Below are 6,135 nucleotides of genomic sequence, written 5' to 3' on the forward strand. Positions count from 1 at the left end.
GCTTCCTGTTCTGTCAAGAGACCTAAAACGTTAGTGAAGTGTGTGATCCTAAAATAGTAGTACCGAATTATACAGGGAAAACAGTGCATGGTGGTATCAATTCAGGAGCAATGGTCTGTGTGTACGGTCATGATGACAAGTTAGTAATTAAAGTAAAGGAAAAGGTTTAAAAATAACTTAGGACTTTATTTAGATTTCTAGAAAAGACTTTTTGTGTGACATAACTTATAGTTTTATAGTGTAGTTTTAAGTATTCGCCCTTTAAATCTTGATCAATCTGTTCAACACTCTAATGTGTTGAGGGTTATTGTAGTTTGTGGTGATTACCGAAATGGGCTGACATTTCAAAAACCTTGTGGGACCACACATTTTGCATTTACTCTGACTAGTAGAGGATCATGGTTATACTATGAAGTTAACCCTATTTGGGTTTACATGAAATGTAATGGTGTGGTGTAATATAAATCACTGTTTGAAACTCATAGGACACTTTTTTTTCTCTGTCTTTTCTTTATGACTTAGACCTAAAAATGTTTATGTCATTTTGTAAAGAAAACAAAATTTTGATGCATACAGCTTTTTAACATTGAATGAGCAGCTTACAGCAGTGAAATGAACACTTCCATTTATACATTTCAGCAGTGATCAGATGAATATGGTGCAAATGCAGCAGAAACATTGAGTTGAGTTCTATTTAACAGGGATTTGAAAACTTTGCCATGTAGTGCAAATATGATGTTTACAAGTATGGTTGCCAACCATCCCTTAAGAAATAGAAGTACCTGTCCCGTCTTTAGTTTGTCCCATATTACTGTGAGAGTAAAAAAATATATATATATATTTAAAAAGCTAATGGAAAATGAAGAACAAGGGCATGTTTGATACAAAACTTATGGTAAACTTATATCCGGGCCCTGTCCTGCATTGTGACCAATGAGCTGACAACATATATGTAACAATCCAGAATACCCTCAAGCCTTTGTGTAGTGATTCTCCTCCTCTTCCTCAAAAAAAAAAGAATGCAGAAATATAGGGAGGATTGGGAAAAAAACAAATACCTGGGTGGAAAAAGTCAGCGATAATGAATATAAAGCACTCTGCAAAATTGCATGTAATTCAGTATTTGAGTCAAATAGTTTAAAAAATCATTTCACACACAAAGGGGGGCTAAAAATAGCCTATTTACAAGTTTGATGCAGAGTCTCGTTTTGTGACTTGATTAGAGTTTCAACCGTTTAACAGTTTTAAGGCAGGAAAAAGCTTTTGCCGACCTGCTGGACCTACATTGAATGCTGTGAAGCAGGGGAGGATCTAGGATTCTAGGAGATCAGGATCTTAGCCCTGAGGGTGAAGATGAGAGAGTAGACTTTCTGGTAAATCGATCAGAAGCACAGTGAAAATGGTCCCATCCGCCATGTCCGCCTCTCTGGCTTCAATGCATACTCCCGACACAAGGAAAGCAGAATTTCATACAACACTGAGACAAAGAACATCTGGAAGTCAGTCAGAGCTTCACATCCCCTGGGACGTCTGTTTGTTTAGCAACAGCTAGTGGTGACAACTTATTCTTATGCAGGGGAATGCTACAGGCTGTGTTCCTGCACATGCTGCCCCCTCTCCGGTGAAATGCAGTACTGCCCATTTTACTCAGATCAGCTCAGAAGCGATATCCAGGGCTCTTGGGGAAACATCCGTAACTGCAGCCCAAGTAGCCACCCCCTAGATCCACCACTGCTGTGAAGCCTCTTCCCACAGGGCAACAGGGAGAACAGTCCAGGGTGGTTATATGAGACGTTGCTGATGATGTTATGGGCTAGGGACACAAAGCGCTGGGATAAAATGTCTTTAATGCCATCAGTGATCTGATGGCACGGCTCAAGTTGGCATGCGCTGTCCTCGGTGCCTCTTTATCACCAGATTTGAAGGCTGAGAGCTGTGCTTTTAGTGATTTCAGGTCCTCCCCATTCATCCAGGGTCGTTGGTTCACTCAGATGGTGAGGCTCTGCTGTTATTCTGCCTCTACTATGTGCTGGTAAGAAAAGAAGCATAGCTGTGATCAGACAGTCAAACTAGGAAAACAAAAATGAAAACATTTAAAAATAAAAGATTGTACACAAGTCTGATATTGTGAGTCCAAGTTGAGTCTGAAGTCCTTCAAATTCAAGTCTAAGTCGAGTCTGAAGTAATTTAATATGCAACTTTAGTGCGAATCAAAAATGAGTCCCAGACTCGAGACCCCATCTCTGCATGCTGATGTATGGTCCACTCAACTCCCACTCCAGCACCCTCTGAAGGGTGTAGAAAATGCACCATAATCTTTGAAAAACATGAAATACAATGGATATGTTTCCTATTATTGTAATGATTGAACAACCATAACCACTAAATATTTTTGAATAGGAACAATTAAACACACAACATGACAAAAGACATCTGGTATAGGAAATAGCCCTCCCTTCATTTCTGGAGTGTAAAGTTGCCATTTCAAAATATTGTTTAGGTCCACCATATGTTCAGTTTTCACCTTTTTCTATTTGCTGCAGTGGAGTCCCACTCCTCAGGTAATTGGTTTATAACGAAATCATCACCCATGTGCTGTACGTTTCTGTGATTTGCTGAAACAATGGAGTTATCTTATTGGTTTGAAATCATAGCTTGTTAAAGCCAAATGCATTTGTGCATAGAGTCACTTCAGGGGAGCTTCAAAAATCCCCACACAAATGCAGTGAAGTTTAACCAGACCAGTGGTGGTTTTTAAATCAAGAAGTGTGTATGCAGTACAAATAATCTGGTGAATCTGGCCTTGTGAATTTGTATATATCTTGGTTTCCTGTTCTTGAATCATCGTGTGCAGATGTGGATCACATATGCAAGTTTTTTAAATATTTAGACTCTTCTGGCTCTATAGAACTGATTATACAAGAGAGTTTGTAGCCCAGGATTTTTTTTTTTCTTAATGGGGCCTGCTGGGGGACACTGAAGGACCCTCAGAAATTCTGAAGGAAACATAAGAAAAAAAAAAACATAAAAAAAAAAAACATATACACACAAAAAAAATTTATTGTTGTTTTATCATTCAAACATTCTTTTAAAATCATAACAATCCTATAAAATAAAATGTTTTAATGGTATATTTTTTTAGTGAGATCTAAAAGCCAGAGTTTTAAGACTGAAATTTGAGATTCTTCCTCTGTGTCAATAGGTAAGAAAAGCAGAAAAACCACCTTGGTTACTGAAATGCTTGTTGCCTTTGCAACAACACACCTGACTCTTGGTTTTAAACATTAATTTTACTGAAACAAAAATTTTGTATGTCTACTATTAGGGGTTAAACTGAACTGAATTAAATAGATAAATGTTTTCATGGTCTGCAAGATTGTGGTTTTGTTTTTTTCTTTGGCCTATTGTTAGTTTATGTTATTCTATGTGTTATTTTAGCATCCTGTGTTGAAACTAATTTTGTCCCTTATCTGGATTATTGATCAAGTGTTTAATTTGGGTTTTTTCGTTACTCCTAGATTTATGTTATTCTGCCTCTACTGTTAAGAATGATCTTGTTTGGAATTACTCCTTAGTTTTACTCCTCCTTGGTAATTTTTTTCAGTCATCTTTTATTTAGTAATTGTGATTTATTTAGTCCTTGCTAAAGTTTCTCATCATTCATTGTTTATGGTTTTCTTTAGAATATGTTTCCCAAGGCATTATACTTACCTCCAGCCACCCCCCACCCCCCATGCCCTCATTGTACCTTAGTGCAACTATCCTTTACCCCTCAGTTTCCTTCCAGTTCCTTATCAGCACATCTGCTTTCAGTTAGCTCATTAATCCAGTCATTGTTCAGCATTCTCTTTGCCAATATTGAAGCCCGTCTCATTCTTCCACTGATTTCTAGTTCCTATTGTGTGTTTCCTATACCCTAGCATGTGTTCCTCCCAGTGGTGTGCATCTTCTGTTTACATTTATTTTGCCTGGCTCCAGCATCCTCTGCAGTTTTTGAAAGAGCTTTTGAATTCTTTACTAAAAAGCCACCAAGACATCTTGCTGCTCAGTCCCTCTGCATTAGGGTCCTCATCAAATCATAACAACTATATCATAAATTAAATTAAATAAATTCAACAAGAGTCAAAAAAATTTATAATTTTTTTTAAAAGGCCGACCCTCTCCACTTAAAAAAAAAACAAAAATGCATATGCACAATCCTGTACCCACTGCTGAGAAGGAACACCTATTAAACACGTGCAAGAGCATGCATGAGCCCATTTCTGCTCGCATACTCTCTTTTTAAAGGTTGCTGTTCTCATAGCTCATACAAGCTTACTGTGTCTGAATGTCCGCCCTAACCCCTAAATGCCTCAATCACTATTTAGAGCGGGGACTATATAGTGGACTTTATAGTGAACTCAGTTTACTGACCGTTTGGACAGATGATCACTGCTTTTTGCTCCCCGTTGGTCATGTAACTCCTCCTCCACCGCGTGGTGTCTGTGTCATCTTTGCTATTAGTCACCACTGTCGAGTAGCGACAGCCTATGGCGATGGCGGACCACTGTGACAGCAAATCCCATAATGCTTTAAGATGAGAGCTCTCTGCCAAAAGCCTTCCAGGATATATCTTCTGCCTCTTCTGAAGCTTTTCTTTTCTTCTCATACACCTCATAGACACTTTTTCTCTTACAATCCTTGGCAATTTTAAAAGAACCGTGGTAAGAAAGGTGAGCTTCAATGACTGTCTGAAACCGTAGCTCACCAATTATATATGCCGGAAAGTGCGCATACGCAGAAAAAGATAGCTAACTGGGGACAAGTACGTAGGACCGCCTTATGTAAACATATCAACAGAATAATTGACAATTAGGAGGACCACTTATTTAGATGATCCCTCTGGAAATAAAAGATTCTCCTCTATACCTTTAAATTAAAAACTGAATATTCATGATATATTATATTAAAAAAGTTAAACATCTTATTTAATGAATAACATCATTTAATTATACATTTAACTATTTACTCTGCATTTGTGTTCAGGCAGTGAACTCATGAAAATTAAACAGCCAATGTTATCTGGCAAAATCATTGTGCAGAATTAAGGCTGCTCCGACAGAGACCCTGATATCACATTGAGCAAGACAAGGCAGCTGTTTCCTAGTTTGCTATGACTGCTATAGTTTAAGTGAAAAGTGTGAACATAATTTCACTAACGTGTTTAAATTTATGTACAACAAATTATGGGCGAGCTTCCTGAGCGCCTATACCTTTATTTTAGTCAGACAAACGTCTAATAGGCTCTTAAAAGAGCCTGAGTAAAACAGTTGGCAGAGCTAAAGTTTTTTCTGTATGGAATCTGTAGCAGCTCCTTCCACACTAGACCACAGTGAGATTTTTTTTTTTTTTATGTCCCCATTAAATATCCATAATCAAGGACTGGTAAATGTCAGACATAAGAACCCTGACCAGTTGTTGGTCCCCACAAGTACCTATGAGTCCCCAAAATGTAGCATATTCCTAGGAAATTGTCCCCACCAGGTATTAAAGACATGGCCACACATTACACACACACACACACCCACCCACAAACACAACACGGACTTGAATGAGGTTTGATTTTGTTCTGTTTTATTGTCAAAGGTTTTGTGACAGTTTTGTTATGCCAGCAAATATCATACTCATGCTAGTCAATATTGTTATGCTTAACAAGATGTAACATCACAGAAAGAGTAAAAATAAAATCATTCACATACAGAATTAAGTTGCATTATTACACACTTGTGTTTTCAGAATAAAAATAGCTTTATAGCAAAGTAGCATTTTACTGTTAAGGGGAATTTGCTTCCATAACAGGTGGCATACAGTTGATATTGATACATTTAGAAACAAAAAGTATGGGAGAGTCAAATGAAAATAGTACAAAAATAAGAGAATAGGGTAAATAATCTTTTGCAGCAAAAGAACAATGTGTATCATTCAGGCTAATGTATTATTTCAGTTTCATTTCTGTGCTAGTTAGATTTATTTACCTATTTGTGTGATTAAAAAACAGGATAAAGTGACAGGAAATCTAAAAAAATTCTGACTACTTCAAAAACTACACAATTACCCTTTAAAATTCTTGATTTGATTCTTATGACTATATATATA

The sequence above is a fragment of the Cyprinodon variegatus genome, unplaced genomic scaffold (genome assembly GCF_000732505.1).
Source record: "Cyprinodon variegatus isolate N-32 unplaced genomic scaffold, C_variegatus-1.0 Scaffold1217, whole genome shotgun sequence".
Taxonomy (NCBI): Eukaryota; Metazoa; Chordata; class Actinopteri; order Cyprinodontiformes; family Cyprinodontidae; genus Cyprinodon; species Cyprinodon variegatus.